The sequence below is a fragment of the Scyliorhinus canicula genome, chromosome 2, assembly GCF_902713615.1.
Source record: "Scyliorhinus canicula chromosome 2, sScyCan1.1, whole genome shotgun sequence".
NCBI lineage: Eukaryota > Metazoa > Chordata > Chondrichthyes > Carcharhiniformes > Scyliorhinidae > Scyliorhinus > Scyliorhinus canicula.
In genome coordinates, this window is record NC_052147.1 from 251,358,605 (window position 1) to 251,380,302 (window position 21,698).

The window sequence follows — 21,698 nt, forward strand, 5'->3', positions numbered from 1 at the left end:
TCTCTGAGCCACAATATTAATAACTTTTCAAATGTTCTTTGAGGAGTTTGTCAAATTCACTGATATAGTCAATGCAGGCGAAACAGCATGGGTTCAATTTCTGTACCAGCTGAAATTACCCATAAATTACCCAATTGCCTTCGCAACCTTACCCCTCGCCTGAGATGTGGTGACCCTCAGGTTAAATCACCACGAGTCATCTTTCTCTCAAAAGGGTAGAACAGCCTGTGGTCCTCGGGGACTATGGCAACTTTAATTTCACCTTTAGTTGTCCAGTTGTGCTGGTTTTCAGCGCCACCCACCTGAGAAGTCTTTCTTCTTCACATCCAGGCAATAGTAAGGGATGACATAGGTGCGATGGAGGATAAGGTTGAATCCATTTGGGTGGAAATCAGGAATAGTAAGGCGAAAAAGTCACTGATAGGAGTAGTCTATGGGCCATCAAATAGTAACATTATGGTAGGACAGGCAATAAACAAAGAAGTAACTGATGCATGTAGAAATGGTGCAGCAGTTATCATGGGGGATTTTAATCTACATGTCGATTGGTTTAACCAGGTCGGTCAAGGCAACCTTGAGGAGGAGTTTATAGAATGTATCCGCGATAGTTTCCTAGAACAGTATGTAATGGAACCTACGAGGTAACAAGCGGTCCTAGATCTGGTCCTGTGTAATGAGACAGGATTGATTAATGATCTCATAGTTAGGGATCCTCTCGGAAGGAGCGATCACAATATGGTGGAATTTAAAATACAGATGGAGGGTGAGAAGGTAAAAACAAACACTAGTGTTTTGTGCTTAAACAAAGGAGATTACAATGGGATGAGAGAAGAGCTGCTAAGGTAGACTGGGAGCAAAGACTTTATGGTGAAACAGTTGAGGAACAGTGGAGAACCTTCCAAGCGATTTTTCACAGTGCTCAGCAAAGGTTTGTACCAACAAAAAGGAAGGACGGTAGAAAGAGGGAAAATCGACCATGGATATATGAGGAAATAAGGGAGAATATCAAATTGAAGGAAAAAGCATACAAAGTGCCAAAGATTAGTGGGATACTAGAGGACTGGGAAATCTTTAGGGGGCAACAGAAAGCTACTAAAAAAGCTGTAAAGAAGAGAAAGATAGATTATGAGAGTAAACTTGCTCAGAATATAAAAACAGATTGTAAAAGTTTCCAGAAATATATGAAACAAAAAAGAGTGGCTAAGGTAAATATTGGTACTTTAGAGGATGAAAAGGGAGTTTTAAGAATGGGAAATGAGGAAATGGCTGAGGAACTGAACAGGTTTTTTGGGTCGGTCTTCACAGTGGAAGACACAAATAACATGCCAGTGACTGATGGAAATGTAATTGCAAATGCACTAGTGACAATTAACCAAAATTCACTCGACTCTGGGGTGGTCCCGGCGGATTGGAAATTAGCAAACGTCACACTACTGCTATCACCAAGAAAGCACAACAGCGCCTATACTTCCTCAGGAAACTAAGGAAATTCGGCATGTCCACATTAACCCTTACCAACGTTTACAGATGCACTATAGAAAGCATCCTATCGGGCTGCATCACAGCCTGGTATGGCAACTGCTCGGCCCAGGACCACAAGGAACTTCAGATTTCGTGAATACCGCCCAGTCCATCACACGAACCTGCCTCCCATCCATGGACTCCATCTACACCTCCCGCTGGCGGGGGAAAGTGGGCAGCATAATCAAGGATCCCTCCCACCCGGCGTACTCACTTTTCCAACTTCTTCCATCGGGCAGGAGATACAGAAGTCTGAGAACACGCACGAACAGACTTAAAAACAGCTTCTTCCCCACTGTCACCAGACTCCTAAATGACCCTCTATTGACTGACTTCATTAACACTACACCCTGTATGCTTCATCTGATGTCAATGCTTATGTAGTTACATTGTATATCGTGTGTTGCCCTCTTATGTATTCTCATGTATTTTCTTGTATTTTCTTGGAATTTTGTGTAATTCCCTTTTCTTCCATGTACTGAATGATCTGTTGAGCTGCTTGCAGAAAAATACTTTTCACTGTAACTCGGTACACATGACAATAAACAAATCCAATCCAATCCAAAAAGGAGGTAGGCAGAAAGCGGGTAATTATAGGCCAGTGAGCTTAACTTTGGTAGTAGGGAAGATGATGGAATCTATCATCAAGGAAGAAATAGCGAGACATCTGGATGGAAATTGTGCCATTGGGCAGACGCAGCATGGGTTCATAAAGGGCAGGTCGTGCCTAACTAATTTAGTGGAATTTTTTGAGGACATTACCAGTGTGGTAAATAACGGAGAGTCAATGGATGTGGTATATCTGGATTTACAGAAAGCCTTTGACAAAGTGCCACACAAAAGGTTGCTGCATGAGATAAAGATGCATGGCATTAAGGGTAAAGTAGTAGCATGGATAGAGGATTGGTTAATTAATAGAAAGCAAAGAGTGGGGATTAATGGGTGTTTCTTTGGTTGGCAATCAGTAGCTAGTGGTGTCCCTCAGGGCTTCAGTGTTGGGCTCACAATTGTTCACAATTTACATAGATGATTTGGAGTTGGGGACCAAAGGCAATGTGTCCAAGTTTGCAGATGACTAAGATGAGTGGTAAAGCGAAAAGTGCAGAGGATACCGGAAGTCTGCAGAGGGATTTGGATAGGTTAAGTGACTGGGCTAAGGTCTGGCACATGGAATACAATGTTGACAAATGTGAGATTATCCATTTTGGTAGGAATAACAGCAAACGGGATTATTATTTAAATGATAAAATATTAAAACATGCTGCTGTGCAGAGAGATCTGGGTGTGCTCGTGCATGAGTCGCAAAAAGTTGGTTTACGGGTGATTAAGAAGGCAAATGGAATTTTGTCCTTCATTGCTAGAGGGATGGAGTTTAATACTAGGGAGGTTATTCTGCAATTGTATAAGGTATTAGTGAGGCCACACCTGGAGTATTGTGTTCAGTTTTGGTCTCCTTACTTGAGAAAGGACATACTAGCACTGGAGGGTGTGCAGAGGAGATTCACTAGGTTAATCCCAGAGCTGAAGGGGTTGGATTATGAGGAGAGGTTGAGTAGACTCGGACTGTACTTTTTGGAATTTAGAAGGATGAGGGGGATCTTATAGAAACATTTAAAATTATGAAGGGATTAGATAGGATAGATGCGGGCAGATTGTTTCTACTGGCGGGTGAAAGCAGACCTTGGGGGCATAACCTCAAATTAAGGGGAAGTAGATTTACGACTGAGCTTCGGAGGAACTTCTTCACCCAAAGGGTTGTGAATCTATAGAATTCCTTGCCTCGAAAAGCAGTTGAAGCTCCTTCATTAAATGTTTTTAAGATAAAGATAGATAGTTTTTGAAGAATAAAGGGATTAAGGGTTATAATGTTCGGGCCGGAAAGTGGAGCTGAGTCCACAAAAGATCAGCCATGATCTCATTGAATGGCGGAGCAGGCTCGAGGGGCCAGATGGCCTACTCCTGCTCCTAGTTCTTATGTTCTTAACTTGATATTTTCAGTTGGACATCGAGGGTGTTACTTTGCTGGTGAGCTTCCTTTCCGCTAAGGTAGTATGTGTTAGCTTTCAGACTGTCTCTACTGCCTTTTACCCTCCCCCCTGTCACCCGTCAACTTGATCCATGGTGACTTCCCATCACCCCGGATTCTCGAACTGTTAACCTCAACTTGCCTTCCCTGCCCACTGAGCCCACACCAGTCACAGTGCGAAGCCTGATAGTGCCTACTCCCATTAACCCTGTCACCATTCTGGCCTCCATCAATGGCACCCCCGATGAGAACAACATCTGCCGTAGCCACACTCTGACATTTCCAACCCACCACATCCCATCTCCCCCCCTAACCTCACTGTGATCACCCCTTCCGACCACCAGTGTCCTCAATTCTCCCCCAGGTCTCCAACATTAACTCAACTCACGCAGTGTGATAAAACATTCTTCCACCACCTCCCTTCATACCTTCCTCCCCTACCTTTTCATCCCTCCCTTCCCCTTCATGCCTTCCTTCCCTCTCCTGCCCTTCAATCTTCCTTTCCCCTCTTCCACTTAATACCTTCCTCCCCACTCTTTATACCATCCTTCCCACTACCCACCTCCCGCTTCCACTTCAAGTCTTCCTTCCCCATTCACTCCTCCGCCACCAATTTAATCTCTTCCTGCGGACAACAGCAGTGATGCTGGAGAGTAATGTAAGTTGCCCTCACCGGGAGCACGTCACATGTGTAAATTCAGGAAACAGGATGATCTAAGTTTCCCTTGGTTAGGTGGTAGGTTGGACAGGGCGACAAGATTGCAGTCTCTTGGGTTCTGAATGAACATTCATGAGGTGCAAAATGGGTTCCCGACATCAACGAGCGGGAAAAGCGACTAGACAGTAACTTGCCATCAAAGGTGAGTGAGGAAGATTGAAATTGATTCCGGGTGTCAGGAAACTGATTTTTGGCCCACCACCACATCTTCGGCTTGTGATCACCATGGTTCCATTTGCTGGTGGGAGAGGAGTATTCTTCCCAATATGACACTTGTCATTTATCTCAAGAGGGTTGGAATATAAAAGCAGCGATGTACTACTGAGCCTTTATAAGGCTCTGGTTAGGCCCCATTTGGAGTACTGTGTCCAGTTTTGGGCCCCACATCTCAGGAAGGACATACTGGCACTGGAGCGTGTCCAGCGGAGATTCACACGGATGATCCCTGGAATGGCGGGTCTAACATATGATGAACGGCTGAGGATCCTGGGATTGTATTCATTGGAGTTTAGAAGGTTAAGGGGAGATCTAATAGAAACTTACAAGATAATACATGGCTTAGAAAGGGTGGATGCAAAGAAACTGTTTCCGTTAGGCGAGGAGACGAGGACCCGTGGGCACAGCCTTAGAATTAGAGGGGGTAAATTCAGAACAGAAATGCGGAGACATTTCTTCAGCCAGAGAGTGGTGGGCCTGTGGAATTCATTGCCGCAGAGTGCAGTGGAGGCCGGGACGCTAAATGGCTTCAAGGCAGATATAGATAAATTCTTGATGTCGCGAGGAATTAAGGGCTACGGGGAGAATGCTGGTAGGTGGAGTTGAAATGCCCATCAGCCATGATTGAATGGCGGAGTGGACTCGATGGGCCGAATGGCCTTACTTCCACTCCTATGTCTTATGGTCTTATGGTCTTATGGACACTTCCTATATTTATTCCACCTTTAAGAGGTTGCCTTTAAGTGGAATTTCTGGGCCCCCATGTAGCTCTGCAGTCAATTACTAACAGAAGTTAGTTAGTTTTCTCCCTCTGTGTACCCAAACAGGCGCCGGAATATTGCGACTAGGGCCTTTTCACAGTAACTTCATTGCAGTGTTAATGTAAGCCTATTTGTGACAATAAAGGATCTTTATCTTTTAAGATTGAGTATTTCTCGGCTGCTATCTTCCACACTGATGTGCCAGTGATCAATACAGCTGAGAGTAGAATGGAGAGCGCATATTTCTTTTCAAAATTTGGATTTAGCATCACATATCATAAGAGTGTGCAGCTACAATGAGAGCCTGAGTGATATTATTCTGAAATATGCCCTGCATGCACCAGCAAAAGTGACATTTTGAGCTCATTGCACTTTTCAAAGCTCAGCGAGTACAATCAAAAGTTTTGTCAAAATGTCCAAAGTAATTTCTCAAGTCACTGGTGCTTTGCTTAGTATTCCATTTCATATTCTATCAGTTTAACGACATAATCAGAGCAAGTGCAAATAGCTTAGAAAGGATTCTTTGTCACTGTTGACTTTCTCAGTGTCTTGGGTTTTGATAGATTGATTCCACACGCCCATCTGTGCACCTTTAGAGAATTCATATATTACTGTAACGAGCAAGCCTTCAATTTTAATAATGTGCAGGTGGTATGTGAAACAGGGATTATCACAGATGTATGTGTCATCTACCCTGGCAGTCCTGTGACTCATTTAACCTTCCCAATTCTGACCAAATTGAGAGACTAAGTAAATACATCATTCCAATCCTTATTCAGCCTCAAAACAACAGTGCTCAGTATTTCTCAGGGCAGGAAGGGGGAGAAGTGTGTCGAACCCATCAGTCACGGTTGCCTTTTTCTTGATGCAGTGCAGTATCCTTGCTTCTTTACTTCAGATTATTTTATATCCTCCAGATAGATTTCAGTTCATTTTTTCGGCATGTGGTCAAATTTGTTTTGGGTCTGTTCTTCATAGATTCTGGGCGGGACTCTCCATCGGCCGACGCTGAAATCGGGAAAGGTGATTGAGTGGCGAATCGATATTGGCGCCAAAATCGTGGCAGGGCCCGAGTTCACGCCAAATTGCAATTGTCCGGTACCTCGACAGCGGCGTCAATGCGTTCCATTCCGTACTTACATTAATCGGCATTCGCATATCAGTCGCAGTCTTGGCCCGGTATTCTCTGGGGCCTCAGCGACCCTCTGGGCTTCACTGGAACATTGCAGCAGGCCAGGGGCGGACATGAGAGTAGGATGGTGAGTTAAAATGGCAAGCAACAGAAATGTCTGGGTACTGCTTGCGAATGGACTGGAGGTGTTCTTCAAAGCAGTCACCCAGTCTGCGTTTAGTCTCTCCAATGTCGAGTAGGCAGCATTGGGAGCAGCAAATGCAATTGGCCAGATTGAAGGAGGAGTACATGAAGCGTCACCTCACTTGAAAAGAGTGTTTAGGGCCTGAGATGCTGAGCTGGGAGGAGGCAAAGGGGCGTGTGCAATTGCAGAAGTTGTATCACTGGTTTGCACCAAATTGCAGTGGACATGGCATTCTGGGAGTATGGAGTTGATTTGTCTGATGAACAACTTTGCAAAGCACTTCATAATGATAGATGTCAAGGCCACCAAACTGTAGTTGTTGAGGCACATTGCCTGGTTCATCTTTGGCACCGGTGTGATAGTGGCTATATTTGCGACTAGATTTAGAATTTAGGGCGAATGGGATCAAAGTTTATGGGGAGAAAGCAGGATTAGGTTATTGAGTTGGATGATCAGCCATGATTGTGATAAATGGCGGAGCAGACTCGATGGGCCAGAAGGCCTTCTGATTGATTTGATTTATTGTCACATGTACCAAAGTAGTGAAAAGTATTTTTCTGTGGCCAAGGGAGAGTAATTACATAGTAGACAAAGAGAATAATCAACAGAGAACATTAACAAATGGTACATCGACAAACAGTGATTGGTAACAGTGCGGAACAAGTGGCCAAACAAAGCAAATACATGAGCAAGAGCAGCATAGGGCATTGTGAATAGTGTTCTTACAGGGAACAGATGAGTCTGAGGGGGAGTTGTTGAGGAGTCCTGCTGCTGTGGGAAAGAAACTGTTCCTATGTCTGGATGTGCGACTCTTCAGACTTCTGTACCTTCTGTCTGATGGAGGGGTCTGAAAGACGGCAAAGCCTGGGTGGGAGGGGTCTCTGATAATGCTGTCTGCCTTCCTCAGGCAGCGGGAAGTGTATACAGAATCAATGTGGGGGTGGCAAGCTTGTGTGATGCGGCTGGGGTGAGTTCACTACAGTCTGCAGTTTCTTGCGATCTTGGACCGAGCAGTTGCCATACCAAGCTGTGATGCAGCTGGATAGGATGCCCTCTATCGCACATCTGTAGATGTTTGTGAGAGTCGATGCAGATATGTAAATTTCTTTCGCTTCCGTAGCTTTCTTGACTGTTGCATCAATGTGAGTGGACCAGGACAGACTGTTGGTGATGGTGACCCCCAGGAACTTAAAGCTATCGACCATCTCCACTTTAGAGCCATTGATGCAGACAGGGGTGTCTGTCATGCTACACTTCCTGAAGTCAATGATCAGTTCCTTGGTCTTTCCAACATTTAGAGAGAGGTTGTTTACGGTACACCATGCAACCAAGTCATTTATCTCCCTCCTGTAATCTGATTTGTCGTTGTTTGAGATACGACTCACCACAGTCGTATCATCCGCAAACTTATAGATTGAGTTGGAGTTAAATATTGCCGCACAGTCTTGTGTGTATAGGGAGTACAGTAGAGGACTGAGCACACACCCTTGTGGGGCCCCGGTGTTTAGGACTAATGTGGAGGATTCCTCCTGCTCCTATCATCTATCTATGTATCTATGGTTTTCTTGAAGCAGATGGGAACCTCGGAACAGAGTAGGGAAAGGTTGAAGATGTCCCTGAACACACGCACCATTTGGTCCACCCAGGATCTGAGTACACAACAAGACACTCTGTCAGGACCCGTTGCTTTGAGAGGTTTCACTTTCAAGAAGGTTGATCTGAGTTTGGAATCTGTGACGGTAGGTATGGGTGTGTCCAAGGCTACTGGGGCATTTGAGAATTATTTGATGGTTTCCTGCTCGAAACGAGCATAGAATGCATTGAGTTCATCGGGGAGTGGTGCACCCCTGCCGGAGATTCTATTTGGCTTTACTTTATATGCCCATAATGTTGTTCAAGCCTTGCCACAATGAACGAGAGTCCGTGTCAGTCTGTGATTCCAGCTTAGTCTGGTATTGTCTCTTGGCATCCCTGATGGCGTTGAGGAGGTCATACCTGGATTTTATGTATCGGTCAGGGTCGCCTTTCTTGAATGTCTCAGACCTGGGGTGAAATTCTCCGACCCCCCGCAGGGTTGGAGAATCGCCCGGGACCGGCGGAAATTCCGCCCCGCCGCGGGAATTGGCGGGGGCGGGAATCGCACCGCGCCGATCGGTGTGCCCTCCGTGCCAAATGGCAAGAACCCTGCGGCGATTCTCCCGCCGATGAGAGGCCAATCCCGCCGGCGTGGTTTCAACCATCTCTGGTTGCGGCGGGATTGGCGGCGCGAGCGGGCCTCCGGGGTCCTGGGGGGGGCGTGGGGCGATCGGACCCCGGGGGGTGTCCCCACGGTGGCCAGGCCCTTGATCGGGGCCTTTTTCTTCCGCCGCCGCCTCGGCCTCCACCATGGCGGAGGGTGAAGAGAACCCCACTACCGCGCATGCGCCGGTGGTCACATCAGCGGCAGCTGACGCACCGGCGCATGCGCGAACCGGCGAAGGCCTTTCAGCCAGCCCCGACGCCGGCTGGCGGGTGTCAAAGGCCATTGGCGCCGATTTTGGCGGCAGTCAGCGTGGCGCCAACCACTCCGGCGCAGGCCTAGTTCCCAAAGGTGCGGACCTCCCACCCCGCCGGGTAGTGGAGAATCCGGGCCCTGGCCTTCAGTGGAGAGTGAATCTCCCGATAAAACCATCGTTTCCGGTTGGGGAACATACGTACTATCTTCTTTGGCACGCAATCTTCTGCATACTTACTGATGAAATCTGTGATGGTGATGGCATACTCGTTTAGGTTGGCCGCTGATTCTTTAATATGGACCTGTCCACTGACTGCAGGCAGTCGCGTAGGAGCTGTTCCGTTGCCTTGGGTCAGCATAGCATGACCTTCTTAAGCTTCTCCCGCTTACGTTTCTGATTTTTGCCATGAGAAGGAGCACCATCTTGTGGTTCGATTTTTCGAAGTGCGTTCGGGGATGGATCGGTAGGTGCCCTTGATGTTTGTGTAGCTGAGGTCAAGGATGTTGTGGCCCCTGGTGGACAGGAGACTAAAGGGGTTCAAGGGACCCTGGTGGCTGCTTTTCAGAGAGCCACTCCTGACACCCCATTCCTTGGCCCAGCATAGTATGCAGTATCTATCATTGGCAAGAAGCCAAGATTTGGCCTGAATGATGCACATAGCCAACTGAGATATTTAAATTAAGATATCTCCTTATGGCCTCATACACGATCAGCAACAAAAAACCCCAGCTTTGGCTGCTAGTTTTAGATCTCAGAATCTTTGTCTTTTGATTGCCAGAGGTGTGGATGTAAATGATCCAGTGTCATGAAAGCATCCACAGGAAGAATGGTCCTCCAGATGTTTACCACAGGTTATTCTGCAGCATAGGAAAATATGTTTGGTGATCTGTCTTACAGAATGAAGTTAACAAAGAAAGTACTCCTCTGGCATATACAGGAAGGGATTGAAATACCTTTCCATCAGGTAAATGGCAGGTGTGTACAAAGTGGGGCATCAGCACCTCCACTTGCTGGCCCATCGTAAATTTGCATTCCGCATCTGTAGCACCCAATAAATTTGCCGACAGCTAGGGAAGATCTAGAATTAGCAGAGATGATGCATTTATTCATTGCCTTTCATGACATCAAGAATGGTTTTGCAGTCAACGAAATGCATGTCATTATTCTAGTGTGGCAGGAAATTTACTGACGCTGATTGCTGATTTTGGCCAGGGCACTGAGGGAAAGCTCCACTGTTCTTTGAATAATATCTTGAAACGCAAATCTCTGGAGTGGGATTGGAACTCACAGATGTCTGACACAGAGATGAAAATGCGACCACTGAGCCAAGGCTGACAGCTCATAAAGTAAAATGAAACAACTTTATTTTCCGGATGTTAATATACAAGTCATGCAGGAATAATTTGGGCTTGCAGAGTTTTTCGAGCAAAATTAATGCTAACATGTACACATGGTTGGTTGCTTTCCAGCTCACATTGTATCTATGACTCATGGCGCAGATGTCCTTCTAAACTGTAAGGAAGAGACAGTAGACGTTCAGCCTGGGACACAGAAGAACATGAGGAACAAGTCAAGGCTTCCAATCCATACAATGTCATGGATGTCTTCAAGTGCCTCACTATCTGATGTGGCGATGCCGGTGCTGGACTGGGGTGGGCACAGTAAGAAGTCTTTCAACACCAGGTTTGTTCGACAGGTTTGTTTGGAATCACTAACTTTCAGAGCGCAGCTCCTTCATCAGGTGAGTGAAGAGGTAGGTTACGCATGCTGGCCGGGATTCTCCGGTGCCCTGCTGGGTAGGAGAATCCCTTGGGGGGGGGGGGCGTGAATCTCGACCCGCCACTCTGACACCGGCTGCTGAATTCTCCGGCGCCGGTTTTTGGGCGGGGTGGGGATCACGCCGTGCCAGTCGGGAGCTGTTGGCTGCGTCCCCCCCGCAGGCAATTGTCTGGGCCCCGATGGGCTGAGCGGCCGTTATTTCCTGGCCAATCGCGCCGGCGTGAATTGGACATGGTCCATCATGGTGGGACCTGGCTTGTAGGCCAGCTCAGTGAGTTCTCGGGGGGGCTGCGGGGGGATCTGGCCCCGGAGGGGGCCCCCACGGTGGCCTGGCCCGCGATCGGGGCCCACCGATCTGCGGGTGGACCTGTGCTGTGGGGGCACTCTTTCCTTTTGTGCCAGCCTCTGTCGGGCTCCGCCATGGCTGGCGCAGAGAAGGACCCCCCTGCCCTAGTGCAGAAACACACCGGTCGGTCAGCGCATGCGCAGAACCACCTCACGCCGGCCTTTTGCCACTGTTTGGCGCGGCGCCAACCACTCCAGCACCAGCGTAGCCCGCGGAAGTGCCAAGGATTCTGCACCTTCCGGTCGGCCCAACGCCAGAGTGGTTCACGCCACTCTTGGCACCAGCGTAGGGCCATCCGGCCAGTTGTGGGAGAATGTGTAACCTACCTCTTCACTCATCTGATGAAGGAGCTGCGCTCCGAAATCTAGTGACTCCAAATGAAACTTTTGGACTTTAATCTGGTGTTGAAGGCATTGTAGGAGGAGCAGGAAAAATAGTGGACAGTCATTAAAGTCTGACATAGAAGGAGTAAAAAGAGCCACTACATAGAGATATATCTGAGCAACAATGTATTAAGAGAATGTTTCTTATCAAGATACTTATTTGTGAATGATAACCCCAGACAGAGCCGTGGCGGATGACACTGGCGGCCTATACTCATGCAGAACTTTAACCTGTCATTCCCTCTTACTCCTACTGTGTCTCCAATGTAAATTTAGCACAGCATTCTCACGTGCCAGCTCTATGATAGCTACTCCAGGACCAAATTGCATTTGGAATTCAGGTACTTTGTTTTTTGAGTAGGAAACCAGCAGAAACTGTTCTGGTGAAATTTAGCAGCCTGTTTTGTGTGCAGAATCATAGAATTTACAGTGCAGAAGGAGACAATTCAGCCCATCGAGTTTGCACCAGCTCTTGGAAAGAGCACCCTACCCAAGCCCACACCTCCACTTGAACCCCATAACCCAGTTACCCTAGCCAACACTAAGGGCAATTTTGAACACTAACAACAATCTAGCATGGCCAATCCACCTAATCTGCACATCTTTGGACTGTGGGAGGAAACCGGAGCACCCGGAGGAAACCCACGCACACGCGGGGAGAACGTGCAGACTCCACACAGACAGTGACCCAAGCCGGGAATCGAACCTGAGACCCTGGAGCTGTGAAACAATTGTGCTGACCACCATGCTACCATGTATAGGGGCTGGTTTAGCTCACTGGACTCAATCGCTGGCTTTTAAAGCAGACCAAGGCAGGCCAGCAGCGTGGTTCAATTCCCATACAAGCCTCCCCGAACAGACGCCGGAATGTGGTGACTAGGGGCTTTTCACAGTAACTTCATTGAAGCTTACTCATGACAATAAGCGATTTTCATTTCATGTTGCCCTGATTTTAGACATCAAAAGTGCCATAAATACGCTTTTGGGGATTATAGTTTTGGGAAATATTATTTTGGTTTTAAACCTTTGGCCTGATTGTACATTCTAGTAATTTTTTTTTGGACATGCACAATCACAAGAAATTGGTGAAAACCAATTAATCTGATCCAATTGGTAAACGTCAGATTAATTTTCAGCCATTTGGAAGCATTCCTATCACTAGAATCTGCCAATAGGTACAGGAAGCCTCAATATATTCACTGCAAACTCACAAACTCATACAGGATGTAAAAAGCTTGTTTAAGTAAACAACTGTCTCAGCTTGTGCAAATGAGACAACTGAGCAGTTGACTTCCAATGATGTTCAAGGACTATAATTAAATATGCACATGTCAGTTTGAGATTATTGACCAAAGTTTGCAATGGAAGACTTTTTTGAAATAAAACTTTAATTTAATATAGGATGGCAGAGATGATACTACAGAGAAACATAGCATTTAATATAACTAATCAATGCTTTTGTTTATACTCCATATGAATCTCTTCCCATCCATAACTAAATAAAGTCACCACTCTCAATTGGTAAGACTGTCAACTCTCTAGGAATCCTCTTGGCTTGCTGTGAGCAACCTGTGATGTGGAGATGCCGGCGTTGGACTGGGGTGAGCGCAGTAGAATATCTTACAACACCAGGTTAAATTCCAACAGGTTTGTTTCAAATCACTAGCTTTCGGAGCGCTGCTCCTTCCTCAGGTGAATGAAGAGGCGGATTCAGAAACATATATATAGACAAAGTCAAAGATGTAAGACGATTTTTTGAATGCCAGTTTTTGCAGGTAACTAAGTCTTTACAGGTCCAGATGAAGCAACTGGAGAGAGGGATAATCACAGGTTAAGGAGGTGTGAATTGTCTCAAGCCAGGACAGTTGGTAGGATTTCGCAAGCCCAGGACAGATTGTGGGGGGTGAATGTAATGCGACAATAATCCAAGGTCCCGGTTGAGGCCGTACTCATGTGTGCGGAACTTGGCAGTCAGTTTCTGCTCAGCGATTCTGCATTGTCGTACGTCCTGAAGGCCGCCTTGGGAACGCTTACCCGAAGATCAGAGGCTGAATGCCCTTGACTGCTTAAGTGTTCCCCGACTGAAAGACGATTATCACGCAATGTCCGTTCATCCGTTGTCACAGCATCTGCATGGTCTCGCCAATGTACAATGCTTCAGGACATCCTTGCCTGCAGCGTATGTGCTAGACAACATTAGCAGAGTCGCACAAGTATGTACCAAGTACTGTTCTCGCGTGTAAAGGTGGTACCCATGTCAATGATCTGGACGTCTTGCAGAGATTGCCATGGAGGGTTGTGTGGTGTTGTGGTCGCTGTTCTGAAGGCTGGGCAGTTTGCTGCAAAAAATGATCTGTTTGAGGGTGAGCAGTTGTTTGAAGGCAAGTAGTGGGGGTGTGGGGATGATCTTGGCAAGATGTTCATCTTCATCGATGTCGTGTTAAAAGCTGCAAAGAAGGTGTTGTAGTTTCTCCGCTCCAGGGAAGTACGGGACGAGGAAGGGTACTCTGTCAGTTGTGTCCCGTGTTTGTCTTCTGAGGAGCTCGGTGCGGTTTTTTGCTGTGGGGCATTGGAACTGTTGATCGATGAGTCGAACGCCATATCCCGTTCGTACGAGGGCATCTTTCAGCATCTGTGGATGTCTGTTACGCTCCTCCTCGTCTGAGCAGATCCTGTATATATGGACGGCTTGTTCATAGGAGGTGGCTCCTTTAATGTGTTTAGGGTGGAAGTTGGAGAAGTGGAGCACCGTGAGGGATCCGTGGGCTTGAGGGAAAGCGAAGTGCTGAGGTGACTGTCCTTGATGGAAATGAGTGTGTCCAAGAATGCAACCGATTCTGGAGAGTAGTCCATGTTGAGTCTGATGGTGGGATGGAACTTTTTGATGTCATTGTGTAGTCGTTTCAGTGATTCTTTGCTTTGGGTCGAAAGAAAAAATATATAATCGTTATATCTGGTATATAACGTCAGTTATATATGAACCTGTGAAACATACATTCGTGGCATTCTCGAAAGTATGTTACTTTTGTTTTCTTTGTAAGAAGTCTTACAACACCAGGTTAAAGTCCAACAGGTTTGATTCAAACACGAGCTTTCGGAGCACTGCTCCTTTCTCAGGTGAATGGAGAGGTATGTTCCAGAAACATTTATATAGACAAAGTCAGAGATGCCAGACAATGCTTGGAATACTCGCATTCCAAGCATTGTCTGGCATCTCTGACTGTCTGTATAAATGTTTCTGGAACATACCTCTCCATTCACCTGAGAAAGGAGCAGTGCTCTGAAAGCTTGTGTTTGAAACAAACCTGTTGGACTTTAACCTGGTGTTGTAAGACTTCTTACTGTGCTCACCGCGGTCCAACGCCGGCATCTCCACATCTTGTTTTCTTTGAACACTTTTGTCAATTGGTTGCAAAGATATTGGAGATGGGGAACACGAACGGTGAAGCGGCCGTTGACATGCAATGAAACCTACAGGAATAAATCCTCCCAGGAATAAGAACATAGGAACAGGAGTAGGCCATTCAGCCCATTGAGCCTGCTTGCTAATCTAATGGAAATATGCAAAACCAGAGTTGAGAACAATGTTCTTTCTTAGCAGCTTCAGTAACACATAAACAAATTAAAAGCAAATTACTGTTGATGCTGGAATCTGAAACAAAAACAGAAAATACTGGACAATCTCAGCAGGTCTGACAATATCTGTGGAGAGAAAAGGAAGCTAACGTTTCGCGTCTTGATGACTCTTTGTTAAAACTGGAGAGAACTGGAAATAGGGTCAGATTTATACTGTTGTCAGGGGGCGGGGAGTGGTGGGGCTGGATAGAGAGCCACTGATAGTTGGAGATTGGCAAAGATGTCCAGGACACAGACAAAAGGAATGTAAATGGGGGTGATGAAGGCCAAGAAGGGTGCTGACAGTGGCACGTAAAGAGATTAGAATGTGTTAATGGCAGAACAAAGGTGAGCAGCGTGTCAAAGGGCAACTAGGAACAGATGGCCCAAGTGGAGTGGGGGGAGGGGGGAAAATGGTGAGGGAAAAACAGATTAATGGAAGAAATGAAAATAAATTGATAAAAATAAAAATGGGATGAAGGTGGAGGAGAGAGTTCACAGTCTGATGCTGTTGAACACAGTGCTAAGTCCAGAAGACTATAATGAGTTAATCGGAAGATGAGGTGCTGTCACTCGAGTTTGCACAGGGCTTCACTGGAATATTGCAGTCGACCAAGAAACAAATTGAGAATGTTTAATAACCCTAATAAGGGCTACTGGTATGACTCAATTGATCTTCCCAGGGGGCTTGTGGAATACAAATTTCCCCACTACTAGATGGGGGCCCATCAACTGGGACTCCTAGAATCATTTCTTAAAAACAGGTCTAATTGGTAGTCCCAGTTGAGTCCTTTGAGCTGTTTTGTGATTATTTTTCTTCGGTCTCCAGAGCTCTTGTTGACTGCTTATAAATTCTTGTTTTTGAAAAGTAAGTGAAAGTTGCAGCCACAGTTTGTTCCAAACAAAACAAAGTTACTGGCACTTTTTTGAAACTGTTGAGGATGAAGACAACACTGTTTATATTAATTTACTCCTAGCAACCTGTAAATGTTGCAGTAAATCAGAAATTGAAGAACCTGCAGGTTGAAGGAACGCTGCGGAGTCACATGAATTAAACTCATCATTAGACAAATTAATTTACTTGTGTGTTTGTTACAACTCCTCTCAGAGGTCACGGGTTGCGAACCACCCAGTTCCCCCGTGACCTCTTACCCTTTAAAGAAGGGAGCCGGTGCAGTATAAAAACCCCAACCTATGTGAAGGTCAGCGTGGGAGAATCTTTCAGGGAGTGCAGTCGTTTAATGTACACGTTAATAAACTTTTTTTTGCAACCTACCCTTCATTCTTTGTGGTCACTCTGTGCAGGTTCTACAGTTTTGTTTTTAATGGCTGCAGTAAATTATCCATTCCAAATTTGTAGCGCACATACTGTCTTATGATAACATTATTTTTGGCATGTATTAATTTCATTTGATGGAGCAAATTTCCAAATTCGAAGAGTGGATGGATAAGTAAGTAAAAGTAAGAAAGGTCGCCATGGTCCCAGATGACGGTAGCACAGTGGGTAGCAGTGCTGCTTCACAGCTCCAGGGTCCCAGGTTCAATTCCCGCTTGGGTCACTCTCTGTGTGGAGTCTGCACGTTCTCCCCGTGTCTGCGTGGGTTTCCTCCAGATGCTCTGGTTTCCTCCCACCAGTCCCGAAAGACGTGCTGTCAGGTCATTTGGATATTCTGAATTCTCCCTCTGTGCAACCAAACAGGTGCCAGAATGTGGCGACTAGGGGCTTTTCACAGTAACTTCATTGCTGTGTTAATGTAAGCCTACTTGTGACAATAAAGATTATTATTATAGATGACCACGGGCTGCTTTCCCTTTTGAGGGGGATTCCTTGCCTGTCGCTCGTGCAAAATAGAAAAAAAGTTCATTGTCCATGATATATGCTGGTGGTTATCAAAGTGCCTCATTGGTGTCATGAACTTGGGAATTTTAGATTTACTTGATCTCTTAATCCAGTCAACCCTGCATCTGTTTGCTTTACTCCTGGGCTCTGCTGAAGTGACAGCTGCAATGATCAATCCACAATGTTAATATGTTCCAGGTGCTGGCTGACAAATGGATTAAACAGCAGGTGTGCAAGAATGCACAGCTCCAAGATGGTCAGCTACACCACAATGTAGGTGACAGCTCTGTTTGGGCAGTACAAACCACTCTGCTACTAATTAATCACTTCAAGAAAACATTTTTCCCAATGAGCTATTGATGCTTGTCAGCTTGGTGGCAACCTCATTTTAATTTTAAAGTCCAATTAAGGAAAAAATTAGAAAGAAGCATCATGGAAACAAAGAGTGACACATAAAAGACTGATCCAGAAGGTGAGATCACAGGGGATTAGGGATAGAATATTCGATTGGAGTGAGGATTGGCCGATTGACAGAAAGCAGAGAGGTGAGAGGGTCCTTCTGTGGCTGGCGGACGGTAACTAGTGAGGTGCCACAGGGGCCAGTCCTTGGACCTGAACTGTTTACAATTTATATAAATAACCTGCAAGCAAGGACGGGGTGTAATGTAGCGAACGTTGTGGATGATACTAAAATAGGTGGGAAAGAAGGTGGTGAAGAGGAGATAATGAGTTAACAGATGGATCTAGATAGGCGAGGGGAATGGCCAAAATTTACCAGATGGAGTTTAATGTGGATAAGTGTGAGGTTATCCATTTTGGCTGAAAAAATAGAAAGGCAAATTATTATCTAAATAAAAGGCAGATTCAAAATGCTTCTAGGCAGAGGGATCTGGGTCTCTTTGTTCATCAGTCGCAGAAAGTCGGTAGGCACGTGCTGCGTGTAATAAAACAAGGCAAATGGAATTTAGCGTTTATTACAAATGGGCTGGAGAATAAAAGTAGAGAGATGTTGTTGCAATTGTATAGGGTGTTGGTGAGACCACATCTGGAGTATTGTGTCCAGTTTTGGTTTCTTTATTTGAGGAAGAATGTGGTGGCATTGGTGGCACCAGATTGATACTGGGGATTAAGCAGTTTGGGTTATACTCACTGGAGTTTAGATGAATGAGAGGGGATCTGATCAAGGTATATAATACTAAGAGGGATTCATAAAGTAAACGTAGACCAAATGTTCCCCCTTGTGGGGCAATCTTTTCGCAGATGGTGGAACTTGCTTCCCCATAGTCTGATGGAATTTGTGTCATTAAATGGTTTCAAGAAGGTGATAGATATATTTCTGCTAACAAAAAAAAGTTAAAGGGATATAGGGAACAGGCAGGGAGGTGGATTTGGGATCAGGAAGAGATGGGCCATGATCTGATTGTTTCCATGGAGCAGTCTCGGAGGGCGGAGCATCAGAGCGGTGAGTATATAAACTTACCTCGGGAATTCGCAGCCTTGTCCCAGGGAACGGTCTCGGAGGGAAGAGCATCGGGGCGGTGAGCATATACACTTACCTCGGGGGTTCTCGTCTTGTTTCCAGGGGACGGTCTCGGAGGGAAGAGCATCAGAGCAGTGAGTACAAAGTAACTTAACTCGGGATTCATGACCTTCTTTCCAGGGAGCAGTCTTGCAGGGCACAGTATCGGAGCAGTGAGTATATAAACTTACCTCGATGATTCACGGCTTTGTTTCCAGGGAGCGGTCTCGGAGGGCAGACTGGTAAGTATATAAACTTACCTTGGAGGTTCACGGCATTGTTTCCAGGGACCTGTCCTGGAGGGTGGAGCATCGGACCGGTGAGTATGTGAACTTACCTCGGGGCTTCATGGCCTTCTTTCCAGGGAGTGGTCTCGGAGGACGGAGCGGTGAGTACATACACTTATCACGGGGATTGATGGCTTTGTTTCCAGGGAGCGGTCTCGGATAGCGGAGCATCAGAACGGTGAATATATAATGCTACCTCGGGGATTCACGGCCTTGTTTCCAGGGAGCAGTCTCGGAGGGCGGAGCATCAGAGCAGTGAGTATATAAACTTACCTCGGGGATTCACGGCCTTCTTTCCAGGGAACAGTCTCAGATAGCGGAGCATCAGAGTGGTGAGTATATAAACATACCTTGGGGATTCATGACCTGGTTTCCAGGAAGCTGTCTCGGATCGGTGGGATGGTGAGTATATAAATTTACCTCGGGTATTCACGGCCTTGTGGCCAGGGAACGGTCTCAGAGGGCGGAGCATCGGAGCAGTGAGTATATAAACTTATATCAAGGATTTACGGCCTTATTTCCAGGGAGCGGTCTCGGAGGTCAGAGCGGTGAATATATAATCTGACCTCAATAATTCACGGCCTTGTTCCCAGCGAGCGGTCCCGGAGGACGGAGCGGTGAGAATATCAAGTTACACCGGGGATTTACGGCCTTGTTTCCAGGGAGAGGTCTTGGAGGGCAGTGCTGTAAGTATATAAAGTTATCTCGGAGATTTACGGCCTTGTTTCCAGGGAGAGGTCTTGGAGGGCAGTGCTGTGAGTATATAAAGTTATCTCAGAGATTTACGGCCTTGTTTCCAGGGGGCGGTCTCGGAGGGCAGAGCGGTGAGTATATAAAGTTATCTCAGAGATTTACGGCCTTGTTTCCAGGGGGCGGTCTCGGAGGGCGGTCGGTGAGTATATAAAGTTATCTCGGAGATTTACGGCCTTGTTTCCAGGGGCTGGTTTCGAAGGGCGGAGAGGTGAGTATAGAAAGTTACATCGAGGATTTACGGCCTTGTTTCCAGGGGGCGGTTAGGCACCTCGGGGTTTCACGGCCTTGTTACCAGGGGGCGGTCACGGAGGGCGGAGCATCGAAGCAGTGAGTATATAAACGTACCTCGGGGATTCATGGCCTTGTTTCTCGGAGGGCGGTGCTGTGAGTATATAAAGTTATCTCGGGGATTTACGGCCTTGTTTCCAGGGGGTGGTCAGGCACCTCGGGGATTCCACTCAGCTGAAAAAAGAAAAGGCGACGTCACAAGAAATCTGTGACCTGATTTGCTGGTAAGAAATCTGTGCTAAATTTGAAATGGAACAGTACAAAATGAATTGATAAATTAGTTAACTAATCAGAGATGACTGGGCAGGTGATGTGCTGTAGCTGTATGATGTAGGAGCTGGCAGATCCCATTACAAGCTGCAGTGGCCACATCTGCAGCAAGTGTTGTTTGCTCGAAGAACTTCAGAGTTGATGAGCTGGAGTCTGGGCTTCAAACAATGCAGCACATCCGGGAGGGGGAGAGTTACCTAGAAGCTTTGTTTCAGGAGGCGGTCACACCCCATAGGTTAAGTACCTCAAATTTGGCAGTGGTCAGGAACAGCAGGCTGTGACTGCAAGTGAGACAGTTTGAGAGATCTTGACTTCAGGAACAGAAGAGCCTCGGCTCTTGACCTTGTCCAACAGGTATGAGGTACTTGCTCCCTGTGTGGATGAGGAAAAGGGCTGTAAGGAGGATGAGCTAGTTGACCACTGCACCATGGTACAGGAGGCCATTCAAGCATGGGAGCAAAAAGACAAGTGGTAGTTGTAAGGGATTCTACTAGTAGGGGGGTAGATAGCATCTTTTGTAAACAGGATTGGGAGTCCCGAATGGTATGTTGCATGCCCGGTGCCAGGGTGAGGGACATCTCTGACCGGCTTCAAAAATACTGGAGCTCGAGGGGAAGGATCCCGTTATTGTGGTCCACATTGGGACAAACAATGTAGACAACACTAGGAAAGAGGAACAGTTGGGGGATCATGAGGCACTCGGAACTAAATTTAAAAAACAGATCCCTACGGTTCATAATCTCTGAGTTACTATCCGAGCCACATGCAAATTGGCATCAGTATGAGAAAATTAGGGAAGTAAACACATGGCTAAAGGAGTGGCGCGAGAAGGCGGGGTTTCATTTCATGGGGCATTAGCATCAGCATGGGAACTGTACCATTGGGACGGTCTGTACCTGAACCAATCTAGGACCAGCGTTCTAGTGAAAAAGATAAATAGGGTGGTCTCGTGGACTTTAAACGAGGGGGGTGGGAGTGAAGGGTAAAACTACGGGAAGTATAATGATTAATGGGAAGCAAAGCAGCAGGTTAGCATGTGGAAAGGTTGTGGTAAACCACTGATCATACATTACATGCATTACGGTATATGCCATAATATACACACAAGTATATGATGGTGCATAGACACACACTGACTGACACACTGAAAGACAAATCAACACACAAAACACAGCAGCCAATCACCAGACAGGGCACGGTCACTATAAAACCAGAGGGGACGAGTTTTCCCGCTCATTTGGGATGCAGCCTCTGGGACAGACAGAGCCTGCAGTCAGTAGCATGAACATCTGCCATGTGCTAGCAGTATAGGCTGGTCAGGTTAGCCATTGGTCTTCAGTCAACTTAACATAGTTTCGACCCACAGTGCAAGTATGTTTAACAGCTCATAGTTAAATAAAATAGAGTTGTACTTCTACAAGTGTTGGTAGCCTGTCTATCTTACTGCTCTGGTAAGCGCAGTCCTCACAGACCCAGCATACCCAACACATCACGGATCACTGCCATTGTACTCCAGTCATTACAGTAAATCCCGGCTTTCTGTCTCCACCCAGCAGGCTCTGTAT